General features: G+C 38.5%; 2 pseudogenes; both read left to right on the forward strand.

Annotated features, from left to right (window-relative positions):
• The first annotated feature begins 170 nt into the window (after positions 1-170).
• Positions 171-4,196, forward strand: LOC122321403 (1-phosphatidylinositol 4,5-bisphosphate phosphodiesterase gamma-1-like; annotated as a pseudogene).
• Positions 4,197-5,377: 1,181 nt separating this feature from the next.
• LOC122320953 (1-phosphatidylinositol 4,5-bisphosphate phosphodiesterase gamma-1-like) lies at positions 5,378-11,468 on the forward strand (annotated as a pseudogene).
• Positions 11,469-19,263: the final 7,795 nt, after the last annotated feature.

Below are 19,263 nucleotides of genomic sequence, written 5' to 3' on the forward strand. Positions count from 1 at the left end.
AGAAGCTTGGGACTTTTTTTAGATTTTTTATTGAAATTAATTGGTTTTATCAAGATGTAATCATAAGGATCGGCCAACTATATCCGATGTTTGCGATATATACCAGGTTTTAACTGCAAGGGTATATCAACTTCGGCTCCGCCCGAAGTTAGCTTTGCTTTCTTGTTTATATGGAGTTTGACAGCTGTCACTCGTGCGACAGCGGATTTTCGTCGTCACAGTACTATGCTTTAAATGTAACAAGTACACAATTTTTCATATTCGTTAAGCAACGTATAATTTAAGATGTTTAACATTTAAATCCCATTAGGTGATAATTTCAAAATATTGCGTTATTTAATATAAACAAGAAAGGACGGCTATAGTCGAGTTCCCCGACTATATTTACCCAGTACTCATCTCAACCACCCACAATTTAACTAACCTTTATAGTTTGAAGTTTAAACTTTAACGGTTGAATTCTCAAAATTTTGTTGCATACTCGGGCATACTGCGGCCATACTACCAATTCAGTGGGGGGCAGACAAAAACATCGACATCGAAACATTTTCCAAAAACATGGCGTGGGCGTGATTTGCGCAGATACCATACCAGTTCAAGTTCAAATTGGATAGCTCTATCTCTTATAATCTTCAAAATCCACGCGTTCAAAATTTTAGCCCGTTTTTATGGGAAAAGGTATATTTATGGATATGTCTCCTCCAAAATCGGTCGATTCCGATGAAATTTGTTTTGCAGACTCTCGCCCTTAAAACAAAAAATCTGGTTGTAGCTCCAGTTCGTTGTTTTTGAAAAATTTATTGATGCGAAAATGTTTCAATGGCTAATCCTCTCCTACAAATCAAAAAGCATCCAAATCGGATAATTTTTAGTGGAGTTAAAGACTTTTAAGTCTGTTTCCCTATTTCCTATTATAAAAAATAGAAAAAATAAAAAGCGGATGGTGTATTATTTGTCAATTGCGAATGTCAATAAGGATTTTTTTTACTGTAAAAGAATATTATCCATTATTGTTTCTTACATCCTCTAGGTTTTGGGGGATATGTTGCTCACCCAACCATGTGATCGGAACGAGCAGCACTTGCCTTCGCCGTTTCAATTACGACACAAAATAATCCTAAAGCACAAGAAACTACCGCAGTTTGACAATATTGGAAATGGTATTGGTGTCAAAGGGACCCTAACTCAAAGATCTTCCCTTGCAGGAGGTGTTGGTGGAGCTGGCGAGATTGATCGAGCGAAAATGTGCGAAAAGTGTTTAAGGAAGGCTTACTATACTTTGGGGACCCGGTCGACAAGTCATGGAATCTTTATCAGTTTGTGCTAACTCATCAGGAGTTGATTTATTCCTCTGAAATCAATGAGTCTCGCAATGGAAACTCCGAGGATGATGATTTTGGCATTTCACTTTCCAGCACGTTGAACAATAGTATGCAGCAGAAGCAAAAGGATACACCAGTTAACGATGAGCTACATTTTGAAGAAAATTGGTTCCACAGCAAACTAGAAGGTACATTTGTAGGGTTTCAGGGCCAAGTAAAGTTCTTCAAAAGATTTTTGGAACGAAGTTTCTTAAGGCGCGGTATGAGTTTGGTGGAGGAGGGCTAGCCTAGAAAAACCGTAACGTAACGTTAAACGGCTATCTGTCTGCTTCTTCGTAGAGTGAGAGAATATAACCATTTTTCCACTCTCTCGCTCTCCACAGTCGAGCGTTTCTCCACTGCTCATGCTCATGAAAAGAAGGTTCTCGACTTCTTCGGAGATATAGTACTACAACTTTGTATGAAATTCCCCTAATTTTGGCCGGCTTTAACATCAACTTTTCTGATAAAAAATCAGAGCCACTGATTTCTCCTTGAAGAATTTGATTTAAAAATTAATAACGACCCAATAATGTCTACAACAAGATTCAATACGACTATTGATGCAGTTTTTTCGAGATGTTTGGACAAAGTTGAATATCAAATGTTTGTATCTTACTTCAGTTATCATAAGCCAATTATCACTATATTTGAATGAACTGATTAGATTTATATAACTAGAATAAATAAGTAATAAATAAAAATTATTTTTGTATAAAGTTGTAAATTGTTGTTGTAAATCATTTTTCGTTTTCATTCACTCCTGTCTCTCCTTCATTGCCAAACATTCCAAAGGAACTTCGTTCCTCACCTCTCCTTCGTTGCCAAACATTCCAAAGGAACTTCGTTCCTCACGCGTGTCCCTAGACACACACTGGTTTTTTTTATATATGTCTGTACATACATATAATGCTTATTTTGTGTCTTTCCTTTTCTTTTTAATGCAAATTAGGTTCTTAATTTTTTTTTTAGCTGGAAGGAAAGAAGCTGATGACCTTTTAAAAAAATATAAGCACCTTGGGGGCGGAACATTGCTAGTACGCGAGTCGGCCATTTGTTGGCGATTATAGTCTATCTTTTTGGCGTCGAAACAGGCCGAACCACTGTCGAATAAAGCTAAAACACGAAAATGGAACTATCAAGTATTACTTAGTGGAAAATTTCGTATTTGATTCATTTTATTCACTGATCGTTTACTACCGAAAGGAAGAGCGTTTATATGGTATTGACACTATGAATTTTAAATCACTTGTCTCGCTCGTTCATTATTACACAAGGAATCCGCTTTACCGTAATGTGAAATTAAGTCATTCCATATCTCAGGAGAAATTGGGCCAAGTACTGACGGAAGGCGCCCAATGCGATCTTGCGGCCACCCGCAACGGCAATGGAGCCTCTAATTATATGGGCCCAGCCTAGACGAGTATGTCACCTGTAAAGCTTTGTATAGTTACAAGGCGAACAAACCGGATGAATTATCTTTTCCGAAGCACGCCATTATAACGAACGTACAGCGGGATAATACCATGTGGTGGGTCGGAGACTACGGTGGTATGATAAAGAAGCATTTACCAGCAAACTACGTTAAGGTAAGAATGAGTATGGTATTTAGGAAAAAAATAAAACTCTGTTCTGATGTTCTGTATTACAAGATACGCAGGTTATTGACTGTACTACGGAAGACTACAACTCTATGAATGACGAAGGCACCGATGGTCGTACTGACTCTATCGAGATCTGTGGAGCAGTGGCCTCACTCTTCGAATCAAATGAGCCATGCATAATCTTTAAGCTGCAGATGCAAACGCCGGCCATGCAAAACCCGTTTGTGATCGGTTTTGATAAGCAGGAGACAACCTACGAATGGATAAAAGCCAGCCAATTGGCTACAAAGAGACGCAAAAAAGAACGCACATCCCGCGTAGCCAAGGAAATGTCTGACCTTATCATATATTTCCGTAGTGTCCCGTTCCGGGAACATTCATGGATATTTCAAGAGATCCAGCTTCTCAGAAAAAAAAAACAGAAAAACAGTTCTTTCATAATAACCAGCCGCTGTTTCTTTCTTATCACCGCCACCAGATTAGTAGAGTGTATCCCAAAGGCCAATGGATTTGTCCATTTTAATCCCATGCCCTTTTGGAACGTTGGCTCGCAAATGATTGCGCTAAACTACCAAACGGGTGATAAAGCTATGCAATTAAATCAGGCTAAATTCCTTAACAACGGTCTGAAGTCATCGTTCATGCAATAAGACTCTTTTAGCCCGAACAATCCTCAGTGCAATGGTCTGGTGAGATGGTGGATGATGGATCTCAATGATGAGATCAAAGCTAGCCTTCGCCTAATAGCAGCACGACACCTATTTTGAGGAGGCAGGTCGAACAACCCGCAAATTGTAGTCGCCAATTTCGACTCCGGCGTTAAGTACCGAACTAAAGTTAATGAGAACGGGTTTACCCCGTGTGGAACGAAACCTGCGAATTTATTGTGCGCAACCCACACTTCGCCATTCTTCGGTTTGAGGTGCAGGATGAAGCATGTTTGCAGAAACTCACTTCATTGCGCAGGCATGCTATCCTCTCACATGGGTGCGCCAAGGATATCGCAGTGTGGTTTTGCGTAACAAGTTCAGCGAGGAGCTGGAGCTTTCTTCCTTATTGGTCCATATTATCATTGAAAGTGTCTCATCCAACTAGTTTCTAAGCTAGGTTATCTACATACGCATGTGTTTGTTTCCCATTTACTTGGGAAAACAAAAATTTTGAACATTGTTTGTTTTACACATTGTCTTTGTTTACTAAAAAGTTTTCAATTTCCAATTTTTTTTTTAAATTTCAGGCACAAAAATTAATGATTTAATAAATGATTTTTAAGCCTAGTACTGTGACGACGAAAATCCGCTGTCGAAAATCCGCTAGCGAAATCGCACTTTATTTAACTACCGAGCTAGTGTGACCAAAAAAATTAAGGAAAAGGGTAATACTGAACAGCTGTTGTTTGTAAACAAAAAACAAATAAGAAAAAATGAATTCAAACCGATTGGATTTTGGTGTTTTTTTATGTATTTCGCCGCTAAGGAGCTGATTAAGAAAAAGAAAACTGGGTAAAAATCAAAATCAAAATCAATCACAAATGCCATTTTATGGCATTAAAATGCCCCTTGCGGGTCAAATCCAATATTAATTAATTAATCATTTAATACTAATTAATTAATTTCAATTCATCCTCGCGCGCCGAAAATTTTTCGGCCGACTATTTTTTCCTTTCATCAATTTCCCCTCCATGTTTTATCTATCGAAATAAATAAAATTTATTAAACCTATAAAGTATATATATTCTTGATCAGGATCACCTCCTGAGTTGATATAAGCATGTCCGTCTGTCTGTTTCTACGCAAACTAGTCTCTCAGCTTTAAAGCTATCGACTTGAAACTTTGCACACACCCTTCTTTCCTTTGCAGTCGGAACGGCCGGGATCGGCCGACTATATCCTATAGCTGCTATATAACTGATTGATCGGAAATGGTATAACTTTGGTGTTGTTAGAGTTAGAGCGTTAAAATTTGACACGAGAGCTATTTTTGCCAAAACATTACGACATGCCAAATTTCATAAGGCCGACTATATCCTATAGCTGCCATATAACTGAACGATCGAAAATGACCCAACTTTCGTGTTTTTGAAGATAGAAAGCTGAAACTTAGTACAGATTCTATTTTTGGTCAGTTGATCCAACCTTCCAAATTTCATTAGGATCGGCCGACTATATCCTATAGCTGGCATATAATTGAACGATCGGAAATGGTATTTGGTAGAAATATCAACTTTCGTATTTTTGAAGATAGAAGCTTGGGACTTTTTTTAGATTTTTTATTGAAATTAATTGGTTTTATCAAGATGTAATCATAAGGATCGGCCAACTATATCCGATGTTTGCGATATATACCAGGTTTTAACTGCAAGGGTATATCAACTTCGGCTCCGCCCGAAGTTAGCTTTGCTTTCTTGTTTATATGGAGTTTGACAGCTGTCACTCGTGCGACAGCGGATTTTCGTCGTCACAGTACTATGCTTTAAATGTAACAAGTACACAATTTTTCATATTCGTTAAGCAACGTATAATTTAAGATGTTTAACATTTAAATCCCATCAGGTGATAATTTGAAAATATTGCGTTATTTAATATAAAAAAGAAAGGACGGCTATAGTCGAGTTCCCCGACTATATTTACCCAGTACTCATCTCAACCACCCACAATTTAACTAACCTTTATAGTTTGAAGTTTAAACTTTAACGGTTGAATTCTCAAAATTTTGTTGCATACTCGGGCATACTGCGGCTGTTAAGATGAGCCCCTAAATAAAGGTCGTACTCCAATGAGCTCCTTATGGAAACTCATTTTATTCGGTTAAGTTCTCTTATAAGTACGGTACATAAGAATCTTAAACCTATGTGTTTAAAACTACTTATCAACGCACTGCACGTTGACATGCTATGCGACCCTTACTCAAGTGCGGATGCGCTTATGTTTGTGTTATTTATGATGCTTATGTTTGTGTTATTTATGTTAGGCTGCAGGAGATCGGTTTTAGATTATGCTGTTTGACTCATATTTCCATGGGTCCGATCCCTTGAAAGTCTAACTTAGGAATTTCTATAAAAAATAGTGTTCAATGCTTGAACATTCTGGAAAGGGCCACAAAAAGAGGCGTAAATTTAATGTGTTTTTGATTAATATTTTTTGGATAAATTTGATGTTACTTTAACCTTTTCTTCGATTATAATTTTTAGTGGACTGTATAAATGTTTGTTTTTGTATTTTGTTAATACATTTTTTTATTTTAATAATTTGTGCAAGAATTATTTAATTTGAATTTTAAATATTTTAAAATTATTTAAGCTTTTATATGTTATGGTCAACCTAAGTTTTGAACATCCTGCCAGGGGCCACAAAAGTGCCTTAGTATATATATATTTTTTTTTTTTCATTTTAGATTTACTTTGAAAAATTTATTTTTTCTTCAATTTTCTAGGGGACTGTAATTTTAAAAATTTTTTTTTTTACTGAGGGCTAATTTAAAAAAAAAAATTTTTTTTTAAATTATTATTTTTTAAATTGTAAATATTTTTTTTTTTTACCATACCATACAGTTGTTAAATTTTCTTTTTTGATGCGTGTTCCTCCTGCAGATGATGTAAAAGGATCCGCCCTTGCTGCTGCTGATGGTGTAGCTGGTTGTTTTTTCTGCCGCTGATGTTGTTCTTCTACTCGCCGGTTGTCCTGCCGCAGACGTTGGTCCGGCCGTATAAAATGCCAAAGACTTTGGCTGTCGTTGTTCCCAGGAACCCGACTTTTTCTTTTTGCTCGATATTTGGCCTCGAACACGCCGTATATTATTTTCAATATTTATGAATTTCCGGTGTTGTTCCAGAAAAACATACTTTTTTTTTTTTACACAAGTTGTGTTTTTAACTCCTTGCGCCGTATCGCTTTGGAGATCCAATGGCTGAATTCCAGCCCAAAGATTTTCAATAAATATTCCGACTTAGGCCTCGGATAGCCCTGCGCTAAACAAAAAACGCACTTATTGCTCGATGGCAATTCTCAATCTCTGTGTCCCTTACCACTTGGGGGGAAACGACAGAGGACTACGATTTTACACTGAGCTCTTTTATGCCCAGTTCGCAGCCATCTTAGCTACCATTGACTGACTGTGTCAATGCACATCTAGTCACTATTTAGGTGCCAATTTCAATAGGAGCCCCAAAATACGGTTGAGAATACTTCTTGAGCCTTTTTTTTTTGACTCATTTTTATTATATTTTTTTTTTATTTTATGCTCATTGGCATTTATATAATTTTATTCTCTGTGTCCCTTACCTTTTGGGGGGAAACAACAGAGTACTACGGTTTTTAAACTGGGCTCTTTTTTACGCAGATCGCAGCCTTATTTTTTAGCTACCTTGGGCTGAGAATTTTTATTTTTCTTTTGCCACTTATAGGTGCCAGTTCTTTAACCCTGAGTCTCTTACCGCAGGGGGGAAAACGTCAGGGTGCCCCGAAGGACCAAATGTTAAGAGGAGCCCCAAAATAAAGGTCGTACTTCAATGAGCTCCTTATGGAAACTCATTTTATTCGGTTAAGTTCTCTTATAAGTACGATACATGAGAATCTTAAACCTATGTGTTTAAAACTACTTATCAACGCACTGCACGTTGACATGCTATGCGACCCTTTCTCAAGTGCGGATGCGCTTATGTTTGTGTTATTTATGATGCTTATGTTTGTGTTATTTATGTTAGGCTGCAGGAGATCGGTTTTAGATTATGCTGTTTGACTCATATTTCCATGCGTCCGATCCCTTGAAAGTCTAACTTAGGAATTTCTATAAAAAATAGTGTTCAATGCTTGAACAGCGGCCATACTACCAATTCAGTGGGGGGCAGACAAAAACATCGACATCGAAACATTTTCCAAAAACATGGCGTGGGCGTGATTTGCGCAGATACCATACCAGTTCAAGTTCAAAATTGGATAGCTCTATCTCTTATAATCTTCAAAATCCACGCGTTCAAAATTTTAGCCCGTTTTTATGGGAAAAGGTATATTTATGGATATGTCTCCTCCAAAATCGGTCGATTCCGATGAAATTTGTTTTGCAGACTCTCGCCCTTAAAACAAAAAATCTGGTTGTAGCTCCAGTTCGTTGTTTTTGAAAAATTTATTGATGCGAAAATGTTTCAATGGCTAATCCTCTCCTACAAATCAAAAAGCATCCAAATCGGATAATTTTTAGTGGAGTTAAAGACTTTTAAGTCTGTTTCCCTATTTCCTATTATAAAAAATAGAAAAAATAAAAAGCGGATGGTGTATTATTTGTCAATTGCGAATGTCAATAAGGATTTTTTTTACTGTAAAAGAATATTATCCATTATTGTTTCTTACATCCTCTAGGTTTTGGGGGATATGTTGCTCACCCAACCATGTGATCGGAACGAGCAGCACTTGCCTTCGCCGTTTCAATTACGACACAAAATAATACTAAAGCACAAGAAACTACCGCAGTTTGACAATATTGGAAATGGTATTGGTGTCAAAGGGACCCTAACTCAAAGATCTTCCCTTGCAGGAAATGTTGGTGGAGCTGGCGAGATTGATCGAGCGAAAATGTGCGAAAAGTGTTTAAGGAAGGCTTACTATACTTTGGGGACCCGGTCGACAAGTCATGGAATCTTTATCAGTTTGTGCTAACTCATCAGGAGTTGATTTATTCCTCTGAAATCAATGAGTCTCGCAATGGAAACTCCGAGGATGATGATTTTGGCATTTCACTTTCCAGCACGTTGAACAATAGTATGCAGCAGAAGCAAAAGGATACACCAGTTAACGATGAGCTACATTTTGAAGAAAATTGGTTCCACAGCAAACTAGAAGGTACATTTGTAGGGTTTCAGGGCCAAGTAAAGTTCTTCAAAAGATTTTTGGAACGAAGTTTCTTAAGGCGCGGTATGAGTTTGGTGGAGGAGGGCTAGCCTAGAAAAACCGTAACGTAACGTTAAACGGCTATCTGTCTGCTTCTTCGTAGAGTGAGAGAATATAACCATTTTTCCACTCTCTCGCTCTCCACAGTCGAGCGTTTCTCCACTGCTCATGCTCATGAAAAGAAGGTTCTCGACTTCTTCGGAGATATAGTACTACAACTTTGTATGAAATTCCCCTAATTTTGGCCGGCTTTAACATCAACTTTTCTGATAAAAAATCAGAGCCACTGATTTCTCCTTGAAGAATTTGATTTAAAAATTAATAACGACCCAATAATGTCTACAACAAGATTCAATACGACTATTGATGCAGTTTTTTCGAGATGCTTGGACAAAGTTAAATCTCAAATGTTTGTATCTTACTTCAGTTATCATAAGCCAATTATCACTATATTTGAATGAACTGATTAGATTTATATACCTAGAATAAATAAGTAATAAATAAAAATTATTTTTGTATAAAGTTGTAAATTGTTGTTGTAAATCATTTTTCGTTTTCATTCACTCCTGTCTCTCCTTCATTGCCAAACATTCCAAAGGAACTTCGTTCCTCACCTCTCCTTCATTGCCAAACATTCCAAAGGAACTTCGTTCCTCACGCGTGTCCCTAGACACACACTGATTTTTTTATATATGTCTGTACATACATATAATGCTTATTTTGTGTCTTTCCTTTTCTTTTTAATGCAAATTAGGTTCTTAATTTTTTTTTTAGGTGGAAGGAAAGAAGCTGATGACCTTTTAAAAAAATATAAGCACCTTGGGGGCGGAACATTGCTAGTACGCGAGTCGGCCACATTTGTTGGGGATTATAGTCTATCTTTTTGGCGTCGAAACAGGCCGAACCACTGTCGAATAAAGCTAAAACACGAAAATGGAACTATCAAGTATTACTTAGTGGAAAATTTCGTATTTGATTCATTTTATTCACTGATCGTTTACTACCGAAAGGAAGAGCGTTTATATGGTATTGACACTATGAATTTTAACTCACTTGTCTCGCTCGTTCATTATTACACAAGGAATCCGCTTTACCGTAATGTGAAATTAAGTCATTCCATATCTCAGGAGAAATTGGGCCAAGTACTGACGGAAGGCGCCCAATGCGATCTTGCGGCCACCCGCAACGGCAATGGAGCCTCTAATTATATGGGCCCAGCCTAGACGAGTATGTCACCTGTAAAGCTTTGTATAGTTACAAGGCGAACAAACCGGATAAAATTATCTTTTCCGAAGCACGCCATTATAACGAACGTACAGCGGGATAATACCATGTGGTGGGTCGGAGACTACGGTGGTATGATAAAGAAGCATTTACCAGCAAACTACGTTAAGGTAAGAATGAGTATGGTATTTAGGAAAAAAATAAAACTCTGTTCTGATGTTCTGTATTACAAGATACGGAGGTTATTGACTGTACTACGGAAGACTACAACTCTATGAATGACGAAGTCACCGATGGTCGTACTGACTCTATCGAGATCTTTGGAGCAGTGGCCTCACTCTTCGAATCAAATGAGCCATGCATAATCTTTAAGCTGCAGATGCAAACGCCGACCATGCAAAACCCGTTTGTGATCGGTTTTGATAAGCAGGAGACAACCTACGAATGGATAAAAGCCAGCCAATTGGCTACAAAGAGACGCAAAAAAGAACTCACATCCCGCGTAGCCAAGGAAATGTCTGACCTTATCATATATTTCCGTAGTGTCCCGTTCCGGGAACATTCATGGATATTTCAAGAGATCCAGCTTCTCAGAAAAAAAAAACAGAAAAACAGTTCTTTCATAATAACCAGGCGCTGTTTCTTTCTTGTCACCGCCACCAGATTAGTAGAGTGTATCCCAAAGGCCAATGGATTTGTCCATTTTAATCCCATGCCCTTTTGGAACGTTGGCTCGCAAATGATTGCGCTAAACTACCAAACGGGTGATAAAGCTATGCAATTAAATCAGGCTAAATTCCTTAACAACGGTCTGAAGTCATCGTTCATGCAATAAGACTCTTTTAGCCCGAACAATCCTCAGTGCAATGGTCTGGTGAGATGGTGGATGATGGATCTCAATGGTGAGATCAAAGCTAGCCTTCGCCTAATAGCAGCACGACACCTATTTCGAGGAGGCAGGTCGAACAATCCGCAAATTGTAGTCGCCAGTTTCGACTCCGGCGTTAAGTACCGAACTAAAGTTAATGAGAACGGGTTTACCCCGTGTGGAACGAAACCTGCGAATTTATTGTGCGCAACCCACACTTCGCCATTCTTCGGTTTGAGGTGCAGGATGAAGACATGTTTGCAGAAACTCACTTCATTGCGCAGGCATGCTATCCTCTCACATGGGTGCGCCAAGGATATCGCAGTGTGGTTTTGAGTAACAAGTTCAGCGAGGAGCTGGAGCTTTCTTCCTTATTGGTCCATATTATCATTGAAAGTGTCTCATCCAACTAGTTTCTAAGCTAGGTTATCTACATACGCATGTGTTTGTTTCCCATTTACTTGGGAAAACAAAAATTTTGAACATTGTTTGTTTTACACATTGTCTTTGTTTACTAAAAAGTTTTCAATTTCCAATTTTTATACCCTTGCAGAGGGTATTATAATTTTGTCCAAAAGTGTGCAACGCAGTGAAGGAGACATTTCCGACCCTATAAAGTATATATATTCTTGATCAGGATCACCTCCTGAGTTGATATGAGCATGTCCGTCTGTCCGTCTGTCCGTCTGTCTGTTTCTACGCAAACTAGTCTCTCAGTTTTGAAGCTATCGACTTGAAACTTTGCACACACCCTTCTTTTCTTTGCACGCAGTATATAAGTCGGAACGGTCCGGATCGGCCGACTATATCCTATAGCTGCCATATAACTGATTGATCGGAAATAGTATAACTTCGGTGTTTTTAGAGTTAGAGAGATCAAATTTGACACGAGAGCTATTTTTGGCAAACCATTACGACATGCTAAATTTCATAAGGATCGGCCGACTATATCTTATAGCTGCCATATAACTGAACGATCGGAAATGACCCAACTTTCGTGTTTTTGAAGATAAAAAGCTGAAACTTAATACAGATTCTATTTTTGGCCAGTTGATCCAACCTACCAAATTTCATTAGGATCGGCCGACTATATCCTATAGCTGCCATATAACTGAACGATCGGAAATGGTACTTGGTAGAAATATCAACTTTCGTATTTTTGAAGATAGAAGTTTGGGACTTTTTTTAGATTTTTTATTTTAGTTAATTAGTTTTATTATGATTTAATCATAAGGATCAGCCAACTATATCCGATGTTTGCGATATATATCCGGTTTCAACTGCAAGGGTATGTAAACTTCGGCTCCGCCCGAAGTTAGCTTTCCTTTCTTGTTTTTTTAAATTTCAGGCACCAAAATTTAAAATTTTATCTTTAAGTAACATCAAAATTACTAGTAATTCAATAACACACATGTGTATTTATTAATGTTAGCAATAAGGAAACTAAACGTGTTTACCAAAAGAGCCAAACAAATATTGCTTAGGTCATCATTTTGGTTATATTTTGGATATTGTCTTACAATTTTAACTAAACATAGTCAACCGATTTAAATATACATTTAAAAACAATTTCTTTTATTATTATTTATAAAGATTACGAATAAAAAGGAAAAATTGATTTTTAAGCCTAGTACTGTGACGACGAAAATCCGCTGTCGAAAATCCGTTAGCGAAATCGCACTTTATTCAACTACCGAGCTAGTGTGACCAAAAAAATAAAGGAAAAGGGTAATACTGAACAGCTGTTGTTTGTAAACAAAAAACAAATAAGAAAAAATGAATTCAAACCGATTGGATTTTGGTGTTTTTTTTATGTATTTCGCCGCTAAGGAGCTGATTAAGAAAAAGAAAACTGGGTAAAAATCAAAATCGAAATCAATCACAAATGCCATTTTATGGCATTAAAATGCCCCTTGCGGGTCAAATCCAATATTAATTAATTAATCATTTAATACTAATTAATTAATTTCAATTCATCCTCGCGCGCCGAAAATTTTTCGGGCCGACTATTTTTTCCTTTCATCAATTTCCCCTCCATGTTTTATCTATCGAAATAAATAAAATTTATTAAACCTATAAAGTATATACATTCTTGATCAGGATCACCTCCTGAGTTGATATAAGCATGTCCGTCTGTCTGTTTCTACGCAAACTAGTCTCTCAGCTTTAAAGCTATCGACTTGAAACTTTGCACACACCCTTCTTTCCTTTGCAGTCGGAACGGCCGGGATCGGCCGACTATATCCTATAGCTGCTATATAACTGATTGATCGGAAATGGTATAACTTTGGTGTTTTTAGAGTTAGAGCGTTAAAATTTGACACGAGAGCTATTTTTGCCAAAACATTACGACATGCCAAATTTCATAAGGCCGACTATATCCTATAGCTGCCATATAACTGAACGATCGAAAATGACCCAACTTTCGTGTTTTTGAAGATAGAAAGCTGAAACTTAGTACAGATTCTATTTTTGGTCAGTTGATCCAACCTTCCAAATTTCATTAGGATCGGCCGACTATATCCTATAGCTGGCATATAATTGAACGATCGGAAATGGTATTTGGTAGAAATATCAACTTTCGTATTTTTGAAGATAGAAGCTTGGGACTTTTTTTAGATTTTTTATTGAAAATAATTGGTTTTATCAAGATGTAATCATAAGGATCGGCCAACTATATCCGATGTTTGCGATATATACCCGGTTTTAACTGCAAGGGTATATCAACTTCGGCTCCGCCCGAAGCTAGCTTTGCTTTCTTGTTTATATGGAGTTTGACAGCTGTCACTCGTGCGACAGCGGATTTTCGTCGTCACAGTACTATGCTTTAAATGTAACAAGTACACAATTTTTCATATTCGTTAAGCAACGTATAATTTAAGATGTTTAGCATTTAAATCCCATTAGGTGATAATTTCAAAATATTGCGTTATTTAATATAAACAAGAAAGGACGGCTATAGTCGAGTTCCCCGACTATATTTACCCAGTACTCATCTCAACCACCCACAATTTAACTAACCTTTATAGTTTGAAGTTTAAACTTTAACGGTTGAATTCTCAAAATTTTGTTGCATACTCGGGCATACTGCGGCCATACTACCAATTCAGTGGGGGGCAGACAAAAACATCGACATCGAAACATTTTCCAAAAACATGGCGTGGGCGTGATTTGCGCAGATACCATACCAGTTCAAGTTCAAAATTGGATAGCTCTATCTCTTATAATCTTCAAAATCCACGCGTTCAAAATTTTAGCCCGTTTTTATGGGAAAAGGTATATTTATGGATATGTCTCCTCCAAAATCGGTCGATTCCGATGAAATTTGTTTTGCAGACTCTCGCCCTTAAAACAAAAAATCTGGTTGTAGCTCCAGTTCGTTGTTTTTGAAAAATTTGTTGATGCGAAAATGTTTCAATGGCTAATCCTCTCCTACAAATCAAAAAGCATCCAAATCGGATAATTTTTAGAGGAGTTAAAGACTTTTAAGTCTGTTTCCCTTTTTCCTATTATAAAAAATAGAAAAAATAAAAAGCGGATGGTGTATTATTTGTCAATTGCGAATGTCAATAAGGCTTTTTTTTACTGTAAAAGAATATTATCCATTATTGTTTCTTACATCCTCTAGGTTTTGGGGGATATGTTGCTCACCCAACCATGTGATCGGAACGAGCAGCACTTGCCTTCGCCGTTTCAATTGCGACACAAAATAATCCTAAAGCACAAGAAACTACCGCAGTTTGACAATATTGGAAATGGTATTGGTGTCAAAGGGACCCTAACTCAAAGATCTTCCCTTGCAGGAGGTGTTGGTGGAGCTGGCGAGATTGATCGAGCAAAAATGTGCGAAAAGTGTTTAAGGAAGGCTTACTATACTTTAGGGACCCGGTCGACAAGTCATGGAATCTTTATCAGTTTGTGCTAACTCATCAGGAGTTGATTTATTCCTCTGAAATCAATGAGTCTCGCAATGGAAACTCCGAGGATGATGATTTTGGCATTTCACTTTCCAGCACGTTGAACAATAGTATGCAGCAGAAGCAAAAGGACACACCAGTTAACGATGAGCTACATTTTGAAGAAAGTTGGTTCCACAGCAAACTAGAAGGTACATTTGTAGGGTTTCAGGGCCAAGTAAAGTTCTTCAAAAGATTTTTGGAACGAAGTTTCTTAAGGCGCGGTATGAGTTTGGTGGAGGAGGGCTAGCCTAGAAAAACCGTAACGTAACGTTAAACGGCTATCTGTCTGCTTCTTCTTCGTAGAGTGAGAGAATATAACCATTTTTCCACTCTCTCGCTCTCCACAGTCGAGCGTTTCTCCACTGCTCATGCTCATGAAAAGAAGGTTCTCGACTTCTTCGGAGATATAGTACTACAACTTTGTATGAAATTCCCCTAATTTTGGCCGGCTTTAACATCAACTTTTCTGATAAAAAAATCAGAGCCACTGACACAATTTCTCCTTGAAGAATTTGATTTAAAAATTAATAACGACCCAATAATGTCTACAACAAGATTCAATACGACTATTGATGCAGTTTTTTCGAGATGCTTGGACAAAGTTGAATCTCAAATGTTTGTATCTTACTTCAGTTATCATAAGCCAATTATCACTATATTTGAATGAACTGATTAGATTTATATACCTAGAATAAATAAGTAATAAATAAAAATTATTTTTGTATAAAGTTGTAAATTGTTGTTGTAAATCATTTTTCGTTTTCATTCACTCCTGTCTCTCCTTCATTGCCAAACATTCCAAAGGAACTTCGTTCCTCACCTCTCCTTCATTGCCAAACATTCCAAAGGAACTTCGTTCCTCACGCGTGTCCCTAGACACACACTGATTTTTTTATATATGTCTGTACATACATATAATGCTTATTTTGTGTCTTTCCTTTTCTTTTTAATGCAAGTTAGGTTCTTAATTTTTTTTTAGGTGGAAGGAAAGAAGCTGATGACCTTTTAAAAAAATATAAGCACCTTGGGGGCGGAACATTGCTAGTACGCGAGTCGGCCACATTTGTTGGGGATTATAGTCTATCTTTTTGGCGTCGAAACAGGCCGAACCACAGTCGGAAGACTATGACGAAGGCACCGATGGTCGTACTGACTCTATCGAGATCTTTGGAGCAGTGGCCTCACTCTTCGAATCAAATGAGCCATGCATAATCTTTAAGCTGCAGATACAAACGCCGACCATGCAAAACCCGTTTGTGATCGGTTTTGATAAGCAGGAGACAGCCTACGTATGGATAAAAGCCAGCCAATTGGCTACAAAGAGACGCAAAAAAGAACTCACATCCCGCGTAGCCAAGGAAATGTCTGACCTTATCATATATTTCCGTAGTGTCCCGTTCCGGGAACATTCATGGATATTTCAAGAGATCCAGCTTCTCAGAAAAAAAAAACAGAAAAACAGTTCTTTCATAATAACCAGCCGCTGTTTCTTTCTTATCACCGCCACCAGATTAGTAGAGTGTATTCCAAAGGCCAATGGATTTGTCCATTTTAATCCCATGCCCTTTTGGAACGTTGGCTCGCAAATGATTGCGCTAAACTACCAAACGGGTGATAAAGCTATGCAATTAAATCAGGCTAAATTCCTTAACAACGGTCTGAAGTCATCGTTCATGCAATAAGACTCTTTTAGCCCGAACAATCCTCAGTGCAATGGTCTGGTGAGATGGTGGATAATGGATCTCAATGGTGAGATCAAAGCTAGCCTTCGCCTAATAGCAGCACGACACCTATTTCGAGGAGGCAGGTCGAACAATCCGCAAATTGTAGTCGCCAGTTTCGACTCCGGCGTTAAGTACCGAACTAAAGTTAATGAGAACGGGTTTACCCCGTGTGGACGTTTATAGACGTTTTATAAAAAATTTCGCCGACTATTCACGGCACATAACAAGATTATGTAAAAAGAATGTTCCTTTTAAATGGACGGATGAGTGTGAAAATGCATTCCAATACTTAAAAACAAAACTTATGGAACCTACCTTGCTACAATACCCAGATTTCACTAAAGAATTCTTCATAATAACAGATGCAAGTAAGCAAGCATGTGGAGCGGTTTTAACTCAAAATCATAATGGTCTCCAACTTCCCATTGCATACGCATCAAGAGCATTTACAAGAGGTGAAAGTAACAAATGTACTACTGAGCAGGAATTAGCTGCAATTCACTGGGCGATATTATATTTTAGACCATATATATATGGAACACATTTCTTAATAAGGACAGACCATAGACCTTTAATATACCTTTTCTCAATGACCAACCCCAGTTCTAAACTGACACGTATGAGGCTCGAACTAAAAGAATACGACTTTACAGTCGAATATTTAAAGGGAAAAGATAATCATGTAGCTGATGCGTTATCAAGAATAACCATCAAAGATCTACAAAATATAACTAGAAATGTATTAAAAGTCACTACTAGATATCAAAGTAGACAAAAATTCCGCGCGGAAAATCAAGAACAAGAATTGCCAAGGCAATCTTTAAATAAAGCTTCTAAGCCCAACGTATACGAAGTCATAAACAATGATGAAGTACGTAAAGTAGTGACCTTGCAGATAAAAAATATGTTATGTTTATTTAAACAAGGCAGAAAAATTACTGCAAGATACGATGTTAGCGATTTATATACTAATGGAGTTATTGATTTAGATCAATTTTTCCAAAGGCTTGAAATGCAAGCCGGTATACATAAAATCAGCCAACTCAAAGTGGCACCGTGGAAAAATATCTTTGAATATACTTCAATAGATAAATTTAAATTAATGGCCAATAAAATCTTGAAAACATTAAGAGTAGCGCTACTCAACCCGGTGACCCAAATAACAAATTTAAAAGAAAAAGAAGCAATTTTGTCTACATTTCATGATGATCCAATTCCAACCTCCATACTGGCATATCAAAAACTTTGGCCAAAGTAAAAAGACACTATTACTGGAAAAGCATGTCTAAAGATATAACTGAGTACGTAAGAAAATGTCAAAAATGCCAGAAATCAAAAATAACTAAACACACAAAGACCCCTTTAACAATTACAGACACACCAATAAATGCTTTCGACAGAGTGATAGTGGACACTATTGGTCCACTGCCAAAATCAGAAAATGGCAATGAGTATGCAGTCACTTTAATATGTGATTTAACTAAGTATTTAGTTGCCATACCTGTTCCGAATAAATACGCCAATACTGTCGCTAAAGCAATATTTGAATCTTTTATCCTGAAATACGGTCCAATGAAGACGTTCATTACGGACATGGGAACAGAATATAAGAATTCAATTATAGACGATTTGTGCAAATATTTAAATATTGAAACTGGCCGTCAGCCAACGGGTACAACAGGGGGACCTACGCGCAAGCAATTGCGTGCCGTAACAGTGTACACCGCTGGTAGTGCGACTATACTCTCCACGTGAGGGCGGCTGGTAACAGGTCCCGGTAAGGTCATGTCTCTGCCGAGGATGCTGGCTAATGGTAGTCGGGCGGGGAGAAGAACACTCCCTTCCTTAAATTACCCCAATCCAAGGTGGAACAGCATATGCCGAAGGATGCGTGTCCGAGGGGGGGCTCGGACGCTAATATGCGAACTCTGGGGGACAGGCCGACCTCCCAGTTTTAACCAGGCTTATCGTGACAAGCGGGCTATGTCATGATGGACGAACCCCTTCCCGCCTACTCGTGGGACCAAAACATGAAGAACACTTTACCTAATAAAAACCAAAGCGGAGAGCGGAACTCCCTAAAAAAGACCGGAAATGGGGCCAACGGCCCGTCAAACTCCAAGGCCCTCAAGAGCCAAGGAGTTGCTGAGATGGAGAAGTCCCCCACAGAGGGACAACATCTGGAGGCGGGACGCGCCGGTGCGGTGGAGGTTGCCAAGGCAACTTCTTCCAAAGCGGGGCTAGCTATGGGACCACCGAACGGTGTGGAGAGGAAGACCCCAGGGTCAACCTCTAAACCAACCGGCGGAGCCCCTAAGGCGAACCCTGGTCCGGAAGCGTCTCACTCGACGCAGCGTAAAGGATCCTACAAGGACAGAAGAAGAGCAGCCTTCATTCTGATGAGGGCGGACCCATCGGCCGAAGCCAACCCGGACCAGGCCGAGATTATTAAGTGGGCAAGGGAGATCCTACCCGACTTCAATCCGGAAAAGGCGGTAGAAAGGCTGGATCCGAAGAGACGCACTGGGTCAGACCCTGCCAAGGAGGCCGCGCAAAGCGCGAAGAGGCAGAGGTCCACAGAGGGAGAAGCCCCCCAGGCCAAGAAGAGGAAGGCCCAGCCGCAGCCGCCCAACCGCTCGTT

The sequence above is a fragment of the Drosophila bipectinata genome, chromosome XR (assembly GCF_030179905.1).
Source record: "Drosophila bipectinata strain 14024-0381.07 chromosome XR, DbipHiC1v2, whole genome shotgun sequence".
NCBI lineage: Eukaryota > Metazoa > Arthropoda > Insecta > Diptera > Drosophilidae > Drosophila > Drosophila bipectinata.